Source organism: Maylandia zebra, linkage group LG5, assembly GCF_041146795.1.
Source record: "Maylandia zebra isolate NMK-2024a linkage group LG5, Mzebra_GT3a, whole genome shotgun sequence".
Classification (NCBI taxonomy): Eukaryota; Metazoa; Chordata; class Actinopteri; order Cichliformes; family Cichlidae; genus Maylandia; species Maylandia zebra.
The window spans coordinates 9,655,058-9,676,438 of NC_135171.1; the positions used below are offsets into that span (position 1 = coordinate 9,655,058).

Genomic DNA, 21,381 nt, shown 5'->3' on the forward strand with positions numbered 1-21,381 from the left:
AAGCGGCCAGTGAGTGGATACTCATAAGGGCACCTGCAGTCAAGTTCTAAAGATAATAAGTGTATAATCACAGTAACCTGTTACTATATAGCCACGCTCGATACTTTCAAACATTAGAATTTGACTGCATATGCAATAAGGCTGGTGACAAACCATTCCCACTAAGTGAAGTAGAACCGTACTGGGAGCACAAATTAATTGTAGCATGTGGAATGACTTTAAACCTCTGAAATGCACTGCTGCTGCTGTAAACAAAGCCCAGAAATGGTAAAACACTGCATTAAACAGGTGAATAAAGTCATGTGCAAAGAAAAAACAAAGGTCTTAAATTTAGATTTAGCTCACAGGTCCAAAACATATTCCAAAGTAAGGCAGCGGATTCATTTTAATATGCAGCCCAAACCAAAATTACACATCAAAGTCTTTACAGGTGTAGTGAAGTGGTACACACAGACTACACAGACTGACATATAGATGCAAGAGATGTCTCGACTCAGTTTGTGCTAATGAAATAATAAAAAAAAAATCTGGGTTTTGGAGTTTGAGTGAGCTTAATCTGTTCCTCTGCTCTGCTTGAGGCTAGCAGCTCAAGGCTTCATTAGCTCCATAACACACAGAAATCCCAGATGGAGCCGTTGGTGGTTAAGTTGTGTTGAGAGTAATGCAGGCATGAGGTTTTTACAGAAAAAAACACATTTATGGTAAATGATTTAGGCTACATGTTCTTTGATACTGACCAGCTCTTTAATGAGACTGTCATGTCCAAGCTGGACTCTTCTCCAGTGCATTGTTTAGAGCTGTTTTGTCAAAGCATGAGGTTTCCCTTCACGTCTGTGCCCTGATGCTCTGAGGGAACTGTTACTCCTGCTCTTGATGTGTCAGTGAGCATGTTTATTGTTTGAACGTGCATGTTTTAACCCAAGCCATGACCGTTTTAAGTGCAAAAATATAACCAATTAGCACCAAGAGCAAACTTGGCAGTTTTCAGATCAACAGTCTAACCATTTTGTTTTTGGAGCCTAAACCCAAGCAGCGAGTGGGAAAACTCAAAAGGTGAAAAACACAAATGTCCTACTGGGATAGGAACAGCGACCTCCTGGCAAACAAACTGCAACCTTGGTACTAGATTATCTGACTCTAAGAGTTTTTAGGAGTGTGCCTTGCTAGTAACCCTGAAAGCAAATATAGTGTATAGAGTCTCATGGCAATCTTACACACATACTGTCCACTAGCTTTCCCAGCATATTGCAGCACTGCAGCACTGGTTTCTGAGAACAGGAAAGGATTAATCAAAACAGCCTCAGCAATATCTCATCAGTGATTAATTATATCTAACTCGGGCTCTCAAAATAATAGCCTACCTTGTTAATTTAGCAAGCACAATAGGGAACTGATACCTCCGTATTATTGCTTTTCATGGACACGCTCCCATTATTTTTATTTACAAGAGGGGGCAGAATAAGGATGCCCTGCCCTTTGGGCCAATAAATCCCATCATCTCTGTATGCAAAAAGTGAGGGAGTCAATAGGCTGTGTGCTGTTAGCTGTTGACTTGGTGATGAAATCAGAGAGGGGATTGTGCCACCCTCATCCTGACGACACTACAAGAAATAAGAGCAGCTCCTCGCGCAGTTAGGGTTTATTATATTGGCTTATTATAAGACATATTATATATTTGATTGCACGAGAAGCTGTCTAAAAAAAAGAAAAACAAAAGGAAACACATTTAAAAGTGTTTATGTGTCACATTGTCATGGCACACAGGGGTACGTGAACGTAACAGCAGTGGAAACAATAAGAGATGGTGTCACCTCGCTGCCCCATTTCCCCTGCTTTTTTATTCAGATGTGATCACTTGTTGACAGAGAGGGCTTAAAAATGTTCTTGCTGGATTGACACCAGCGGGGTTTTTTCCCTTTTTTTCCTTTCTTTTGCGCACTTCCCCCTCAGCAGCACGCGGACAGTACAGGCTATGTGCCCGAGCGTGTCTTCCTCCCTCCTCCTGCCTGCCTCCCTGCATCTGACAGCGTCCCTCCCTCTTTCTCTCTCCTCCACCTCCCTCTCTCATTACGCCTTTCACCGGCAAAACTCCAACACACACATACACACACATAAACACACAGACACACGCGCCACCTTCCCCTTAAACCGGGAAATAAACACGAAGCGACGGCAGGAGCAGGACCGAACTCCCCCGGCCCGCACCATCCATGGTCCTCCCCTGGATGTCTGTCTGACAGGAGGGTATGTTGACTATCTTCATCTTTTTTTTTTAAATTAGCACACTGTTGGTTTTTATTTGAATGTCGCGCTTTGGTGCTTCTTTTTCTTTTTTGCTGCTTTTCCACACGTAATTGTATGATCACGGCTTCTTGTTACGGTCTTTTTGTGCTGCAGTGGGGCGGGAGGGGACGGGGGCTTTTATCCAAGCTGCAGCTACTTCACGTAGAAGCGATCATTGTAGAAGGCGCACGGACTATGCCCGCTTGCCTGCGCCGTCCTCTGCCGAGGGATGAATAACATTATGGGAATGGAGCAGGGGCAGGAGCGAGTTGTTTGCGCCCGCTGGTATCAGAGCTGCAAGCCTGCAGCCAGGCAGCCCCTCCCTCCCTCTCTCTCTTATATATACGTGATGTTTTCATCCTGAAGTTAAAAGTTGCTGCTTTAAGAACAAAATCGCCTTCTGTGTTTGTGTCTCAGCCTGTCAGGGCAAACTGGATCTTCTCTTGTTTAAGTCTGTTCGTTCTCAAATGCACCCATCAGCACTTATGCAACAGCCACCCTGACAAATACACACACACACACACACACACACACACACACACACACACACACACACACACACACACACACACACACACACACAGAGGAGTTACTTGCACAATGTTGCCTCCCATCAACACCTCTGGCTTACCCACACAAAGCAGTTATATTTAGCTTCCAAAACAAAGTGGAGGGGGTGTACAGTGCATTTAATGCTGTAAAACCCACAGTGAGTGATTCTGTCAGTGCTGTGGCCTGAAACAGTGACTTTAGTGAAAACTGTGAAGGCAGTTTGGCCGCAGAGGTGAACACTGAGGCAGGTCACGTTATGGAAGTGACCTCACCTTCGCCCCCCTGCCCTCTGGCTTTCACTAGTTATGTGGACTTGGTTGGAGAGTTGGAAGGACTTGCCTTCAGGATGCTTTAGTAGGAATCTTTCAGCATTTGCATGGCTTTCCCAATGACATTTGATAGCTTTGATGTTTCATGCCGATTGAGTTGTTAACAGCTGATGCAAAGGGATATTTCCAAATGTTTATAACCTCTTCCTATTGATTTTGTCATCCTTAAATTTGTGCAAGTCAGACAGTCCCCTCTGCAGGGTTCCTGGCCTGCTCCCTGCCCCCATACAGGTGTGCTTATGGCACTTTGTCAACACATTTCTTCAGGCCGCACATGCACCGTCAGCCTCAGCTGGCAGGCCTGCTGTCACACCGCATCTATGTCGTTAACATCGGACACACTCCTGCTCCTGCTGTGTCAGCCTTGCCTAATCAGCCTGCCAGCCAGCCTCCCTCCGAGCATCACCTGATGCTTCTTCTCCTCCTCCTCCTTCTTCTTCTTTTCCTTCACCAAACACCCCCACCCCCACGCCTCCTACCTGCAGGGGAGCCATTACCTCATCTCAGCACCAGTTTCTGCACTGCTAGCTCATCATTATTTTTGCATCAAATTGCGATCATACGACGTTCAGACATGGGAAAGTGCTCCAAACTCAACGATTCTCTGTGTCTTGTCTTTTTTACTGTAGTGTACACACAAAGTTTCGCTACTGATGTGCACACGTCGGTGTTTGTGCGTGATGCCCGAGGGTACTGCTGGGATTTCACAGCCCAGCATGCTGCCTAACAACATTTGCAATTCAAATGAGTTTGTATGAGGCATCTGAAGCAGCCCTCCTCTCCTCTGTGTCTCTTTGGAGGCACTTGCGGATGAACTCAGCCATTTCTTATTTCAGTGTTACGTCTCTGTTGGAAAAAGAGGGCAGTTACTTGCTTCTCAGAGCCACAGAGGAGGAATATTTTAAAGTACAAATCTTCCTTCAGCCGTGTTTTAGTTTGCATGTTCTTTAGCATTTGGTACAGGAACATGGAATGCTGCATAATTATGCAGGGTCACCCTGATGTTACAAACATTAATAAACAAGGCACCAAGGCTGTGTGGGTCTGTGTGTGTGCGTGCGTGTCCTGCACTCTGGCTGTCATTGCTGTTGGCCTAGCTAAATGTTTTTTGACCCGTCGTGTTTTTGTAGCTTGGCCAGTGTGGTCACGTCTCTTCCTGCCTGCTGAACTCCAGGGACCGATCCCAGACACACACACGCACACAGAAATGTATTTGCACTTCTGTGTTTGTGTAGACTACCCTGACCCCGACCCTACCCGTCTCATCTAAATGCCTCCTTCTCTAACCTTCAGTGTTATAATCTTCAAAAGCATGGATGCATCAACCTTCAGTGTAACAGCATCGATATTTCTGGCTGTGATTCTTTGAGCTGTTCAGTGTTTGCATTCTGTAGATGCTTCTCTGTGTAGTTGTTTTCACCAATAGTGGGGCTGCATTCAAATTGCATTTCTCCTCCACAAGGGCGCACAATGTATGCATGCGCAAGACGTGATGTGGAAGACAAAAGTTTGTGTATTCATAGATTACGGATCTGATCATTAGTTATCATTTAATAATGATAATAATAATAATAATAATAATAATGGATTGCATTTATATAGCGCTTTTCGAGACCCTCAAAGCGCTTTACAATTCCACTATTCATTCACTCTCACATTCACACGCTGGTGGAGGCTACAGTTGTAGCCACAGCTGCCCTGGGACAGACTGACAGGGGCGATCAGTCAGCCTCGCTGACTGATATGGCAGCAAGGCTGCAGCAAGGCTGCCATATCGCGCCATTGGCCCCTCTGGCCATCACCAGTAAGCGGTAGGTGAAGTGTCTTGCCCAAGGACACAACGACCGAGACTGTCCGAGCCGGGGCTCGAACCGGCAACCTTCCGGTTACAGGACGAACTGCCAACTCTTTGAGCCATGCTTTACCACAAGCATGACTGTCGTTATTAAAAAAAAAAAACTGCACAAAGAGTCGTCTCAGTCCTCATTTGGAGACATTTGTGCCTTTCTCATTATGAAAAGATTTGCTGCACCCACAAGTAAAAGCAAATAAGCTGAGATTGAAATGTAAAAGCATTGCTGTTGTGATTCATTATTACAAAATAATAAAGTTAATGAAAACAAAATATTCAAACCAGAAGCAGCAAATGGAAAGCGGTGCTAACTCTCCTACGTTTTCAGACATGGAGTACGTCAGATAGCTTCATGCTAGTGGTGCTTCCTATCAGTGAGTCTGCAAGGGTTCAAGTGATGCAAATTCCATCATCAGAGGATGTGTAAGATGTTCTATATAGAACCATGATTACAGTGTTTCAAGAGCGATATCGATAGTTAGCGATGTTATTTTGCTTTTACACACAAACATCAAAGTGCATTTTCCTAGCATTTATTTTGTGTAGTTATTTATTTACTAATTTACGCACATTTACTGTGCTCGGATCAGCTCGTTGTTGTTTGTAGGGAACAGGGAGTGCCCACTGGTGGACAAAATATGCAATGTCAACACTCAGAACATGGTTGAAGGGTGTTTCTTCAGTTTCTTCTTTGCGTTTTACATTTTCATTTATCAGTCACCCAGATCAGCAAATAGCTTTAATCAGATGATAATATCAACACCCCATAAATCATTTGGGCGATAGTTCTTATGAAGATTAAGAATGGTGAAAATGCCACGTATCCCTCAGAGTTTTATTAAGTGCAGTTTGATGTTCAGCACAATTTCTGAACGTTGGTCTGACAGTTACTTTGTAACTACTTAGTTCAGAGCAGCTGTCAATCACTGCTGTCAGTCGTGACAACATCAGATGCTTTATAATATCAAATAAATGATGCAAAGTAAAATTTGACATGAAGTATATAATAAGAAGCCCTTAATTTGCAGTGTTTTTGATTTGGATTCTATTGTGGAGAAAGTAGTCTGGCAGGAGCTCACGTGCAAGCTACAAATTATTGGTTGAAATGTGCTTTTGAGCAACAATGTTAAATGGGAAATAGTATGTGACAAATATTGAATCAGTAATGCCATCTTCCTCTTCAGTGAGTCTCTGTACTCCAACTCCAAGGTCGTGGACTGCAGCTGCCTCTCAGCGAGTGCACCATAGTGGCACATTAAGCCATTCCCCACCTGCTAGATTGAGTGAGTGGCCATGCAGCTCACAGCTGATCTCCAGGTCAGAGCGACGTCTAGCATTCTCACGTCCACAGGTTATCAGACAGGAGAAGGATATCAAGGACCACGTGAATAGGTAAATGGTTAGTAGTGACTGAACTTTCAAAATAAGAGTACACAACTGTCTACTAGTGACTCTATAGTGTTGTTCTTTCAGACAGATGAAAGAAAAAAAGCCTAAAGGCTGCTAAAAAATCCAAGGAGAGCTCTATAATAACGTGAATCTGATATGTAAGAGATCATGTTTGGGGATTTATTTTCTCATGTCTCATCGGCTCAATAGAGAGAGGTATTTATGACCTATAATACAACCAGCCACAAGGGGCACAATCAAGATACTTTGGCTTTGCTACTGGGAAGATGTCATTTTTGTCCAATCTCAAGCCTATGCTGACTAGAATGCTGACTACTTTCACATGCAAATCGAGCATAGCCTACACACCGTGTGTCTAATGCCTGATACCTGATAAGAGATGAGTAGTACTGTGTTACTGATTGTGGGCTGATACAGCTGTAATTTTAGAGGTACAGCAGTACCTGCAGCACTCTGCAGATGTGTGTTTGTTTAGCCAATATGCACAGAGAGGGAATCTTCTCCTGTTTTACACACTCTTTTGTCAGCTTGATTTGGGGAAAAAAAACAAAAGAGGATAACACAACATTACTGCCACTGAGTCTGACAACATAATTGCAGTGGTTGCGTGATTTGTTTTTTTAATGGGGATCGAATTAAGCCTCATCAGATTGTAGCGTCCACTGCAGTCCTGTCAGAATATTATTAGGGTTCAGACTGGAACATCATTGTTTCACAGTCTGTCTCGGGGTTGCCAGCAGCAATGTCGACACTTATTTGGTCGTCCCCCGTCTTTATGACACAGGTCTCATTTTAAGCCAGTTATATCCTGCTGCTGTCTGTCTGATCAAGGCCGCGTTTTTTAGCTTTCTACAGCTTCTAGCGATTTATTTCCTTCTTCCAGTTGCATCATTCTGTTGCCCTCAGATGTGAGAATAAAGAAGGAGGAGCTATTTCATGCTGTAAGACAGTTTTATGTCGCTCTTCTGTTTCCCACCTTCGGTCACATGTGTCCTCCCTCCCCGGCGATGAGAAGCATCACTTTGTCCTTCTAAAGGGGGTGAGGTGGGGGGGATTCTTAGCTTCACCCTGAGCAGCTGTGGCTCAGCTCGCCTCAGCCTCATGATTGCAGTGACTCAGCAGGTTGTCCTTCTTTTTGCTCCTTTTCCTCCTCTTCTTTGCATACCCGCGCTCGTCTCCCTTGATCCCTCTTCGCTGCCGCCTCCCTTGAACAAATCCCCTGCCTCTGAAGGATGAGACTCATCATGCTGTTGTCTGGCTTTGATCTGGCTCACGATATCCCATAATGCTGCTTTTTCTTGCCTCCCCACAGTAAAGGAAAAATATATTTTACAGGCAAAGTTGGTTCATGTGGGGCGGTGAACAGCAGCCGCTTCTTTTCAGGTTGATTATTCCGCCTTCGCTGAGGTCTGCTGTGGAAATACTTTTATCCAGCTATTTTGGCCTCTTCCAAAAAACCAGGCCAGCAGCTATTGTTTCCTTTTGGCCGCTTCACCTAATTAGAGCCGTTGCATTCAACAGTTGTGGAGGAAGGCTAATTCCGCTATTGATCTTTGTTCATTTCTCCCTGTGATTGCTGAGCGGGATCGTCTGAGTTTTCCGTGTAAAAATCCGGTAAAACGAGGAAAAAATAGTCGGTGCCAAGGTCGATCTCTGTGCAAACTGTTAATAAATTCATAAATCAAGACCTAAAAAGAGGATTAGGTGAGATTAGGGTTGCAAAAAGTAAAATAAGAATCACAACAATAGCCTGCTTACTGCTGCTTAGCAAAATACAGATGAGGTGATTTGCATAAAATAATTTTCGAGCATGATTAAGTTGCACGTTGCAGGTAAAGTAAGGCTGCATTTGGCCCAAGTGCTCAGTGATTAAAATGTTGCTGCTGCTGGTGCGTGGTTAACGAGATATACAGCTCAGCTAAGGACAGTAGGTACACTCTGATGTCTACATTATATTTCACTGATAATTAAACTGAAGAGGATTGTGCACCAAATGCCCAGTGAAGCAGGTGGGCGTAGTCTGCAGGCAGGCTGTGTTTGGCTGTCTTCTTGCTGGATATCACCCATCCTCCGTGCTGGAAAATATGTTTATTGAGGGTCTTGCTGCTGCTGTTTGTTGCAGTGGTCTGTGGAGGAGTACAGTAGGCGCACATACGACTCCCACTGCCTTCGGGCCCATTGTGTGACTTTTAAACTGGTCGGACAGGTCGGAAGGCAGATCCAGGCACAGTCATTACTCTGCACTGTGTACAGTCATGCTTGGTTACAGAGTGTGTGTTTACACTTCTCAGTTTATGCTGCGGAAACACGTGACACACTTGTGTGTGTTTTTCTGAGTTGTTCATACGTTTGTTGCACCGACTTGTTTGTGTTGCTGCTTTTGGAGCTTCGTGAAGGATCAACTGTACTGCGCTGTACACACAGAGAAAATCTGTGGCAAAGCATGCGAGCTGTGTACTTATTCTTACATCAAATCCTATTCATGACGTCATTTTTTTTATATCACAACCGAGAAACCTCTTCAGCTTCACATATTTTCTTCTGTCACAAATCCTTTTTTAGCTAATGGGCTTTTTGTAGAGTCCATTCGGTAGCTGTTTGGACCGTGTCGTGTGATTAATCATGCCAAATTATTGGTATTGGCTCATGTTAGTCCCGTTTAACCTCTCACGTTAATTGTAAACTGGCTAAATGTTTAGAAACGGTATCATGACAAGCTAAAACTGTTTTTTGGCATGAATGATAAATATGTAACAAAAATATTAGTATCTGAATTGGCTATTGGCCAAATGCACTGCTTAAATGAAATGAAAGGATTTCATTTCATGTTAATCAGAGCCTATCATCAAGTTAGTTAACTTCCTGTGATATTGAGGTTTTCCTTTTTATTATTTCTTCTTGAACTTTCAATCAGAACTTTGAGCTATTAAACATAAAACTAAAGGCACCGAAGGACTCAGACTACTTGAAATTTGAACATCTATACTTTCATCTGCAAAGGAAGACTTTGTGATAAAATGGAAAGCTATAAAACAACTCTAAATGGACCGTATGATTAAATTGTTTTGCCATCAGTCATACTATATTTTACATTATTTTTGTCAGTTTGCTACAAAATGTGTAAACTTTGTATTTACGTTGCAAAGCGTACCATATTTTAAATTACTCAATGCATGAGTCACATCTTCCACGCAGCCATCAGTAGCAGTAACTTATGCACATAATAAAATGATCCGCTTTTAGACTTAAAATGTAGTTATGATGGAGAATCCATCACAGTGAGTTTTGTGACTGTGAGCTTAAGTATGACTGCCTTGTGGCATGCAGTGGGAATAAATGAATAGATAAATGCAGTTTGTATTGGCTGTACTGTACAGCTGACGGCTGTAGCAGACTCCTAGTAGGTACAGAAGTTGTGCAGATCTTCAGAGCAAATTCATTAAGAGTTTTGATTTTTTTTTTAAAGCAAGAGTAAACACCATCCTACACTGAGACTTGCAGGCACTTCATATGGTCTGTCTACTGCTTTCCTGACACATTTAAACAGGCAAGGATTTTGATCTCTTTGAAAAAAATTGCACAAAAAAGTTGACACACATTTTTTAGTCACTTAAATACATAAAAAGGCAAAAAAGACCAGTAGCTACAGCAAAAGACACAAAAAGAAATCTCCAAAAGCTCTAAAACATGCCAGGATCTACATGTAACTCTTGCAGCAGTTGGTATCAAAGTGTAAACGACTGCTCAGATTTGATCTGTGTGGCGAGCCAGCAGTCATAGCTGTTCAAATGAAAGAAATCTCAAAATATAGAGTTGTTTGACCACAGTAATAATAGACCGTGTTTGCCCAGAGGAAATACAGCTTTCCAGGAGAAGGAACTCATGATAACTGAAACATAGAGGTGGGAGCGGCCCAGTCAAACACTGGGAGCGAGATGCGATGAGCTATGCATCAGATCAGAAAGTGCTTAGACCTTTCAACAGGAAGATGATCCAGACCGCACTAACCCGTCGAGGAGTGGCTCTAAAAGAAGAAATGGAAGCTAATGGAAAGGCTCAAAGCCCTGATTAGAATTGATCATTGGGTGGAGACATACAGTAAAACCCTTAAACATCTGTGAACTGATAGAATTATACATGGAAAAAAGTTAGAGGTTATGAAAAATTGTAGCTTTTTTTCTTAAAGGGGGGCTTTAGCTACTTTTTCCACAAAAGAATAAGATATGATATTAATTTGCTGTTGAATGATGTACAGAAAGGGACGTTTTCCTTCTGACTGTTTTCAAGCACACCTTTACAGGTAGGTATTGTTTCAAAGAGGATCAAGTGTCTACTTGCACAGCTGTGCTGAAAAAGTGGATACATTCACCTTAAGTGTTGGCAGTGCTTACTTTGAGCTTTTGCTTTATCTCCCACCCACCTTTTTTCATACAGGTGAAACACGTTTCTGCACATACTGTGAGGATTTATGAGTCACAGTGTTCATTTTATGACTGCTTTACCTTCTCTTTGTATTCTGACATTACTTTGTAACGCAGTTGTTGATTAATTCAGTCCAGATGTTTAGTCTGAACTTTATTCTAGATTGTTATGTAACCAACAGAGAACCTAGACAATACCTATATAATAATATTCTGTAATGCCTTTAATATTTTATTCATAACAAGGTAATAGTATAGTTGAACATGAATAAAATTACATGCACTGATATGAATGAAACAAAATAAAAAAAGCTGGTGGGGTATTGTTGTCTAACGGGCAGCAGTAATGGAGGAGGAGAGTTAGCATAGCATGGAAAAATGCTAACAGCAAAGATATTTCACCTGTGCTGCACCGGGAGTTCTTCTTTGTCACATCTGATTTTTTACTTCATCACAAACTGCCGTTTATCTGGTTGCGGCACATAGCCGCCCCTCACTGAGCCTAGCGAGGTGTCATTGTGTTGAAAGGGAGTTTTTCCTTCCCACTTTCGCCAAGTGTTTTGCTCACATGGGGTCATCTGATTATTTTAGAATCTTTACCTTACAGTATAAATGCTTTATGGTAACTATTGTTGTCATTTGGCAATATATAAATAAAAATTGAATTGAAATTGAGGGCTGACATGCTTTCTCTCATTGTGTTCAATCTTATACTTGTCAGGAAACCTACATTTTTGGTTACAAGAAACGAGGAGGTAGCGTGACTGTAAATATCAGCAATGTGCACTAATGACTGTCACACTAAGCTAAAATGATAAAAGTTCTAATAAGTTTGTTGAATGACATGAATATACTTTTTCTTTATCTTGAGCCTGTCGTCATTTTTTGTGAAAAATTCACTAAAATTATATTCCTGCGTATACTTACATGCTACATTTTTTACTTTTGGTTTGAGTAAAGAAACACGAAACTGATGTCTCCATTCAGTCTCATCATTACAGTATAACTTATTAACACTGGTGTCGTACAGGAACAGGAACAAGTCAATTTTTACTTAAAGATTCTTTAAGCTCAGGGTTAGCTTAATTAACTACCTAGTTAAGCTAATTTCTAGCTTTGAAGTTTTAGCTCTTAGTGAGGTAACTGTAAACTTCTTCTATTACTTCTGCCTGTCCAACATTGCTGACTTGAGTGCATGTTCTTTAATGTAGTTTCCTGTCTTGTTCCTTGGTGTGCTAGTATGGCTCGCACTTCTTTAATATTGTTGTTGATTTATAATCAGCAGGCGCTCCAGTCTGTAGCGGGCCCATCTCTGCAGCAGTTATCCGTGTCCGTCGGTGCCAAACTCAGAGTACAGCAACTACTCCTTGTCATTCTGTTCAACAAGCAGCAGCGTTTTGTAAAGGAAATGAAATGTTGTTGTATTTTAGGGTGGTCCACTCCTGCTTGAAACTGCTGTGCGTTGGCTTTTGATCACTCATGCATTTGTATCGTTATCTCTCCCCGCACAGCACTCTCACTTCTCTCCCCCACCTGCACTCATAAAGTTGTAAGGCTGTTCCTCAGTAATGGAAACCTCTCACTGTTTTGGCATCAGCAGCTCCCTCTGTGATAGTCAGAAAGTGTTTTTTATATAACTGGAGGCTTTTCTTTCATTCTTCCACAGTTTCAGAGCTTTTTGTTGTTGTTTTTTTTGCTGGCATAATGCGTTTGACTCTGCACGTACTGATCATTCATGGATTCTTTGTCATCCATCGATTTATTTTCCCTCTGTTGTTTTTATGTTGGCAGCGGTAATGAGAGGCTCGTTTATAATTGATGCTATGTTCAATGTCCCTTTGGTAGCAGTTTTCATGCTGCAATCTCACCAGGCACTTCTATGCCAACAACACGCACAGCCCTGCCAAAAACTCCGGTGTACAGATTAAGACGATTGGTGTTGGCTTTCAGCTGCCATTTAGCAAACCACACTCTATTGTCTGCAAAGTAGCAGTCTTTAGCAAAAGGATGATTCTGGCTAAAAAAGTTTTAAAGACAAGTCTAAAATGTGTGCCTGTATCTCTGTGCCTGTCCCTGTCTATACCTAAACAAATAGCACTGAGCGCCTTGTTCAGCATCTTTACAAACCTTCTGACACTGACACCAATAACACAGAGGAGTCCTGTAGTTTCCTTTCAGCCTTAAGACTGATCCTAATAAGGAGATGAATGGCTCTATACAAACAGTAGAGTTGAGCTGGGGACTGGATGTATGCCCACTGGTTCTCGCTTTTTCTGGGTGAAATTCCTTTTTCAGTCCCTGCTGATCTTGTGGCCCTCCACTGAAATGGTCACTGCTCAGTGTAAGTGTGAACAGAGGGGAAAGCTCCCGTAGCACCTGGGCTGGACAAGGTTAACAACCCGAACAGTGCACATGAGGGAGTTGTAAGAACAGAGGGGCAGTGCTCAAACCGGTGACCATGGCACAGTATCATCCCTGCAGGTGTTTCTTGCAGATAGACTGATGGGATTGATTGAACAATCATTTTCAGGACTTGTTAAGTTTGTTAAATATAGTATTAGTATTTGTGGCAGTACTTAGAAGTCATCATTGTCCACAGTGTAAAAAATGGGCCATAATGATCATCTATAATGCTGTTTATTGATCATACAAATTCACTATTGTTAAAATCAAAAATATTCAAATTCACTAATGTGGTTCATTTTTGTACCACAAAAATTATGTATAAAAGAAAAAAGAACCCACTTTCCAACAATATTCTTAAATCATTTTCTAAAAGTGATGGGGAATATACACAATATATATACATATATATTGTATATATATATATATTAGGGGTGCAACGATACTCGTATCGATATTGAACCGTTCGATACAGTGCTTTCGGTTCGGTACGCATTTGTATCGAACAATACATTTTTTAAAATTTATTTTATCAACTTTTCTTCTGACGATGCTGTCTGTGTTGAGCGCTCAGTGGATCTGCGTCCGACTACTCCGCCTAGGCTGCACTGTCAAGCGCAGATCCACTGAGCACAGTGCAAGCTAGCAAGACAGAAGCTAAGCTCGTTGCAACATGGCAAATTGAACCTCCCCCACCCTCATTCTGATCTGTCGTTTGGAACTATTTTGGTCTTCATGTGATGTATGACCCTGATGGTAAGGACAAAAGTAAAACAGTATGTCGGATGTGCCACGCAATGCTCAATTACATGGGTGGGAGTATACAAATCAATGAACTGTCTTTCTGGATAGCGCAAGATTTAATAAAGTTAAGATGAATGCTAGGCTCATGGCACAGAGAGTTGCCAGTTTTGCTGAAAAGCACAAACCACATTGTGTTTGTTTACGTTAGAAAATATATTTTTCAAGTTCTAATGACTCTCTCTTTAGATTACCTAATGTTGCACAGTTCCACGGGGAATATGTATCATGTCATTTCCTAACGGACTAACACTGCACAGGGATTTGATTTCATGGCTTAAAATTAAAAAGGGTAAAATTAATCAATTAAACCATACCTCCCACTCCTTTGAAAGGTTTGTTTTGCCAGCTGATATCAGTACTGATAACTAACTCTATTTAGAAATGTGAGATAAGAGAGTAAAAATGCTGTTTTTAAATAGTTTTACAGTCTTAAGTAATCTTAAGCACTCCTCCACAGTTCAGTTAGTTCTGTGCTTAACCCTCTGCCCCCTGCTTTATCTATCCTGCACTGTATGACACCTTCCCTAAAATTGTTTTTTTGATAAGATCTCCCCTCTTAGAATTAAGGCCACTTTTTACAATAATGATCCATCTTGTACTGGACCACTCTGCGCCTGTCTCACCTTCAGTCCTAAGTAATATCTTTATAAGTCAACAACTATTACGTATAAATCAGATAAGTTTTCCTCTCATCTGTTTTAACAGGTTTCTACATAAGAGGGCCATCAATTTGAACAATTGTCCCTGACAGGGACAGTGCCAGCCTACTCTCTCAACGTGCAACAGTCCTCTCATAAGGACGACACATTTTGACCTTATAGAGCCATCATATTTTACCCAGCTTTCTTTCTAAAGTACTGGACAAAATGTTTACCTGCAGCTGCAGTCTTTCTTATATAAAAACAATATTTTTGAGATTTTTCAGTCTGGTTTTAAATTTCATCACAGCACAGGATCAACTCTTTTAAGAATTTTCAAAGACCTTGCGTGAGTCATTGACTCTGTTGTCCTCATACTTCTGGATGTCACTGGTGTATTTAGTACAGTGGAGCACAAATCAGCCTTGAGTGATGTAATTGTATTTCTGCCATTACTTGATTCAAGTCTTACCTTACTCATGGCTCCTTTTTGTCAGCATTCACATCTACTCTCCTAACAGCAACTTCTCCTTAACCTGCGGTGTACCTCAAGGTTTAATTCTGGGCCAGTTTTGTTTTTGTTTTGTTTTCACTGTATAAACTATCACTATATTCAAAAAACGTTGTGTTGCTTACTACTTTTATGCTACCTGCCACTTAAACCAGACACCAGCTTCTCAGGCAGGTTGTTAAACTGTTGTTCAGCTGAGGTTAAAACTTGGCTCTCACAATATATCCTTTACATGTATCAAAACAAAAATGAAGCTTTAGTGATTCAGTTCAGACAGTTAATTGTACCAAAACTCAAATCTTATTTTTTAACATTTTACACCTCATGTAAAGAGTATCAGTGTTTTTTTTATTCCTTTTTAAAAATTTGACTTAAAGATCAAATCAGTTACTACAGCCTTTCAGGTTTTTGTCTGTTAACAACCTTGGAAACGTCATTCATGTTTTTATTAACTTACTGCAATTTGTTAAATGTTGGACTGAGCAAAGCACTAATATTACGCTTACAGTTGATTCAAAATGCTGAATGGTGCATGGAAGCATGATCATAGTTTGCCTGTACTTAAATCATTACACTGACTCTTTATGAAGTATAGGATCGATTTGAAAATGTTGTTGATCACATGTATGGGCTTGCTCTATCCATCATTGCATTCCTATTTTCAGTCCTATGAAAAAAAATTCCAGGCATCCTCAGTTGCAGTTCCAAACCTCTGGAATTCCTTCACTCTTCACATTAGGTTATCTACCTTTGCTATCAGTATTCAGAGCCCTCTCTGGCCTTTTCAGTTTCTATTTCACTCTCTGTGTCATTTTCCCCAGTGTATTTTTTGTTTCACTTTTAAAATATTTTTTACATTATTACTTTTATTGGTAGTGCATTATTTGTTAAATGATGATGATGATGATGTGCAGCACTTCGGTCAATAACTGTTGTGTTGAATTTTGCTATATAAACACATTTATCGACTTGACAACCACAAAGTACGTAGTTCTCGTAATGGACAGGAACACAATATAGTCCTAGTGGATTTTGTTACAGATTGTCAGTGTAGCAGCAGGGGATTGGCACTGACTGAAATGCTGTTAGTACGAATGAATATTATGTGTGAAGGAAAATAGAGAAGGAAAAAAAATATATATATATAGGATGTGTAAAGATGCCCCTGAGACAATCCAGCACATAACAGCAGGGTGCAAGATGCTAGCTGGCAGGGCATACATGGAACGCCATAACCAAGTAACTGGCATAGTGTACAGAAACATCTGTGCCAAGTATAACCTGGAAGTCTGAGGTCAAAATGGGGGACGCCTCCAAAGGTGGTGGAGAATGACCGAGCTAAGATCCTGTGGGTACACAAGATACAGATAATGGTGGACGGCCGTAGTGATCGATGTAGCGGTTCCAAATGACACCAACATCAGGAAGAAGGAACATGAGAAGCTGGAGAAATACCAAGGGCTCAGAGAAGAGCTCGAGAGGATGTGGAGGGTGAAGGTAACGGTGGTCCCCGTGGTAATCGGAGCACTACGTGGAGTGACTCCCAAGCTAGGTGAGTGGCTTGAGCAGATCAACATCGGAGATCTCTGTCCAGAAGAGCGCAGTCCTAGGAACAGCTAAGATACTGCGCAGGACCCTCAAGCTCCCAGGCCGCTGGTAGAAGCCCCGAGCTTGAAGGATAGACCGCCTGCAGGGGCGAGTGGGGAATTTTATTTTTGTTAATATTTGTTGATTATTTTGGAATTGAAGCCACATTTCAGCTGCAGAGAGAGAAACATTTCAGTGCTTCATTCTAAGACTAAATGGTTCCTTAATCCTCCAGACTAAGTTTGACACAGGAAAGGAGCATCAGTGTTTTTCAGATAAGGTATGTTTCTTCTACGTTTTTGTTAAAGCTGGCAGGTGTTTTATTCGAACTTCCACTTGCTTGCAAATGTGGAAAAAGATAAGAAGAGAAGAAGAAAAAGAGGAAGCGGTGGAAATTGTTAGTGTAGAGGAATATGAAATTTGAAAACAATAAAAACCAGAGAAACGCCAGGTTATTGTCTTTGCTCCAATTTATTGCTCTGAACTGAGTGCTCACTCCACACATGAGTGCTCACTGTGGTTTGCATGTTGCATAACAGATGTGGGAGTGAAGCAGTGCACCGTCACAACATTGCTAGAATTATGTGTTTTTTGTTCCTTGGTAGCAGGCGGTGTTGCTTTTTACCAGCATATCCACATATTTAGTCCCTTACTTGTTTACAATGAGAACAAATCAGGCGTGACTTTTTTCTCTCCAAAATATAAAATTACTCTCCCCCACAGGGCAGGCTTTACTCAGAATGAAACTCCTTGGAGCTGATCGGGAAACAGCAGCAAACGACGTAAATCGAGGGTTTAATTTAATCTGACACCTCTTATTAACAGCTTCTTTCAGCTTTGACAGAGTAGCCCAGGCTAATGTTTGTTTAGCGATTTGGACAGCATTTAAGGCTGATAAGTCAGTGCTTCTGGTCACTTACTGTTCATTTTGGGAGCTGCTTGATAAGGCTTATTCTGTGTCTGGAGAACTACTGCTAACCATTAGTCAAGTTAATTCTACTTTGCTTGTTAACAGCGAGTTGACAGCATCCTGATTTGAGCCACTAGCTGTCTGTCAGTGTCACTGATTGGTTTTCAAGCCTGTAGCCTGTAGTTTCAGGAGCTTTTCCCAAGAAGCCAGTCATCATTCACCAGCAGAAGTAGTTTAGTTTCCCAAACCGTGGAATTAGTGTGACAACAAGCTTGGACTATCACTCACACCTCTGAAGAAATACACAAAAATATGATCAATTTATCTACAAAATGTATTTTTACACTTGTATATCAAGTTTCTTCACCCCTAATGGGGGAGGTATGGCAGAAACATCATAAATGTGGAAAGCACAGCAATCTTCCTCAGCTTATTAATACACAAACTACACACATGTGCAAAACCTTTTCCACCGAAGAGCCGTAGTTTCTTCCACCTATAAAAGTATGGGGCTAATCCCGTTGTGTCCTCGTTTAGTATCCTCTCAAACATGAATGCATAACTAAGAGCAAGTTGGATTATATTAGCATAAATGAGGAAATAGTTCATCATGCTCTGTCCAGCTGCAGCATTTTGATTAATTGCCATTAATTATGATTGCTTATGATTAATTACCAATAAATAAAATTACAGTTACAATGAATTACAATTTGGAAGTCAAAAAAATGAGATGAGGTTACTGCTCATTAACTTTTCAGCAATGTGCTTAACGAACTATTAAGCAATTTAAATATCACACCACGGTGTAAAAAAAGGATCATATTGTGTCGTTTCCCACAGAATTAGACCGTATTTGTCTCTGCAGTGTGAAAGGAGGGCCTTCAATATTTTCTTGAACAGCTTGCACCTATATATGGAACGCCATAACCAAGTGGCTGGCATAGTATACAGGAACATCTATGCCGAGTTTGGCTTGGAAGTCCGGATGTCAAAATGGGACACAGACACTGGCATGGTTGAGAATGACTGAACTGAGATCCTGTGGGATCTCTACATACAGGCAGACTAACTGGTGATGGCTAACCAACCGGACATAATATTGGTGGACAAGGAGAGGAAGATGGCTGTAGTAATACATGTAGCTATACAAAGCAATAGCAGCATCAGGAAGAAGGAAAACATGAAGCTGGAGAAATACCAACGGCTGAGAGAGGAGCTCGAGAAGATGTGGAGGGTAAAGGAAACAGTGGTGGACTGGGGGGACTGACCCCGAAACTGGGCAAGTGGCTCCAGCAGATCCCAGGAACAACATCCAAGATCTCTGTCCAGAAGATACAGTGCAGGACCCTCAAGCTCCCAGGTCTCTGATAGAGGACCTGAGCTTCACAGATAGCCGCTAGAAAACATGTTCTCATCCCAACGCGTAACATACCGACGAATGTGACGCGTTTGGAGGCGCGAGATCTGGTTGAAATGAATCTATAAATGTGTCTCACATTCTGACCCTGAATCACTTTGGAAAACACTTTGGTTATGGTTAAGATTAAGGTTATGGCTGGAGCCTCTGCTCCAAGTGTGTGTTACTGACATGAGCAGCATTATATGGGATTCAATATAACGCAGAGCGTTTCTTAGGGATGTGGAAGGGTACTTTTTGCATTACTATGAGACGGCTAGGGGCGTGACAAATCATCGCTATGTTACGTGTTGGGAATGATAATGCTCTGCGCTAGCAGGGCGAATTGATTATCAAAGATAACCCAAGTAAATACGATGGAGTTTTAAAATAATAATTTAATTTCTTAACGGAAAAGAGATGATCTAAACCTAGTTGTGAAAAAAATTGTTGTCCCCTAAATGCAATACTTGTTTGCGCAGTTCTTGTGCCACCCTTGGCAGCAAGAACTACTGTCAGGCTTTTTCTACAGCTAGCACTTGGTCTTGTGTGAATACACACAAACATACACAATACACACTCACACACACCTATATATTTGGGTGTTACGAAGCTAAATTCTTGCACTAGATTCTTCATGCAGATGCCAGTTTCATCACCTAGTGCTCATATTGCTAAACTCATATATCAGTCTGGGTGTACAGCACAGCAGGCCAGTTGTATTTTCATTTTTGGTTAACGTTTTACAATATGTGATTAATGAGACATATGTCTTTATCACATATATGGGGCTGTATATAGTTAAGTGTTTTTTCTTGTAAAATAAGGGTCTAATCCAGGTGTGCGCAATCTCAGTCCAGGAGGGCCGGTGTCCCTGCAGGTTTTAGATGTGTCCTCGAACCAACACAGCTGATTTAAATGGCTAAATTAGCTCCTCAACATGCCCTGAAGTTCTCCAGAGGCCTGGTAACGAACTAATCATGTGATTCAGGTGTGTTGACCCAAGGTGAGATCTAAAACCTGCAGGGACACTGGCCCTCGTGGACTGAGATTGCCCACCCCTGGTCTAATCTCCAGACGGTGTTGTTGCTGTTCCATCCGCCTCCATATAGTTTTAGCTCAGATTTTCTGTGTTGCTATTAGAATGTTTAAAAAGATAAACAAGTTTCCAAAACAAGGGGAAAAAAGGCAGAGTGCTGTCTGGATGACATTTCAGAGCGATCGATACACCCTCACTGTGGTTGCAGCCACATGCACAATAACAAATGTACATGGGTGGTTATAGCAGGGCAGGGCCATCATCATTCACTCTTCTGTGTTGCTTTGTGTCATCACTTAATCCCTCAGCGCTCTGCCTGAAAACTCGATTCATAATTCATATTTATTACATCAACATTTTGAATATTTCATGTCTCAAGTGCCATTTTTTTCTTTCATTGAAGAAATCTTTCTTGGCTCGAAGTGTTCATATTTAATTTGACTCTTGAAGCATCAGGAAAAATGTACCATCGGAGAGGCCGGATGAAACGGCGACGGATTTTTATCAGGAAGTCTGACAAGGATCTGTGTTTGTGTAACTCTAATTCATATTCACGTCCAGTCATCATGCTGCAGCGGGAATAGATGCGCTAATTCAGAGAATGAGCAGCAAGTTGACTCAACCGGGACATTCAGTCCGATTACAGTAATCGTATACTTTTACTTTTTTTCAACTCACACCAACTCGCCCATGCCATGTTCTCTAACCCTGTTGGCTGCTCTTTTTTCATTTTTCATGCCCTGGTGTCAGAGGTTAATAGAGCCTGCCCTTCTACTGTGTTCTATCATACCAGCTCCTTTACCGCTAGTAAACTGTTCATGTCTCTGCCTGTTGTTGACCAACCTTTTCATTTTCCCCCAGCCGAGATAGTTACACTGATAAGATTACCTATTTCTTGTGTTTTGAAGAACTTCTATTAAAGTCACAAGCAAATTTGATCTACACGTCATTGCACTCAATGCAAGTTTTATTTGAACAACGGCACAGTATTACACAGTCAGTGCCTGGGACCATGCTCGAAGGTTGGGCCGGCTGATATGATTTGTCTAAGCTTAACACGTTCATGCTGAAGTCCTGAGACTGAGGAGAAACCGCTGGTGGTCCAGCCGAGGACGCTGCTCACAGCAAAGCAGGGACGGTGGAAGGTGGAGTCGAACATTTTCTCTCCTGTTCAGCTGATGTTATGAAAGGTGCAGTTTTTGCACACTTTTTTGAGTTCACAAGGAACTTTCTTTGCTAAACTGAG

At 41.6% G+C, this 21,381-nt stretch overlaps 1 protein-coding gene across 11 annotated transcripts in view; it reads left to right on the forward strand.

The window, feature by feature from the left end:
- Nucleotides 1-2,022: 2,022 nt before the first annotated feature.
- Nucleotides 2,023-21,381, forward strand: part of LOC101479109 (band 4.1-like protein 1) — a 95,392-nt gene continuing 76,033 nt past the window's right edge. For 7 of the 11 annotated variants that reach the window (XM_023153744.2, XM_023153745.2, XM_076883709.1 and 4 more), the window contains exon 1: nt 2,023-2,244. The gene's annotated coding sequence lies outside the window, so the exon portion shown is untranslated. The remainder of the gene's footprint in view (nt 2,245-21,381) is intronic. The other 4 variants (XM_023153746.2, XM_023153747.2, XM_023153748.2 and 1 more) reach the window with 2 other exon arrangements.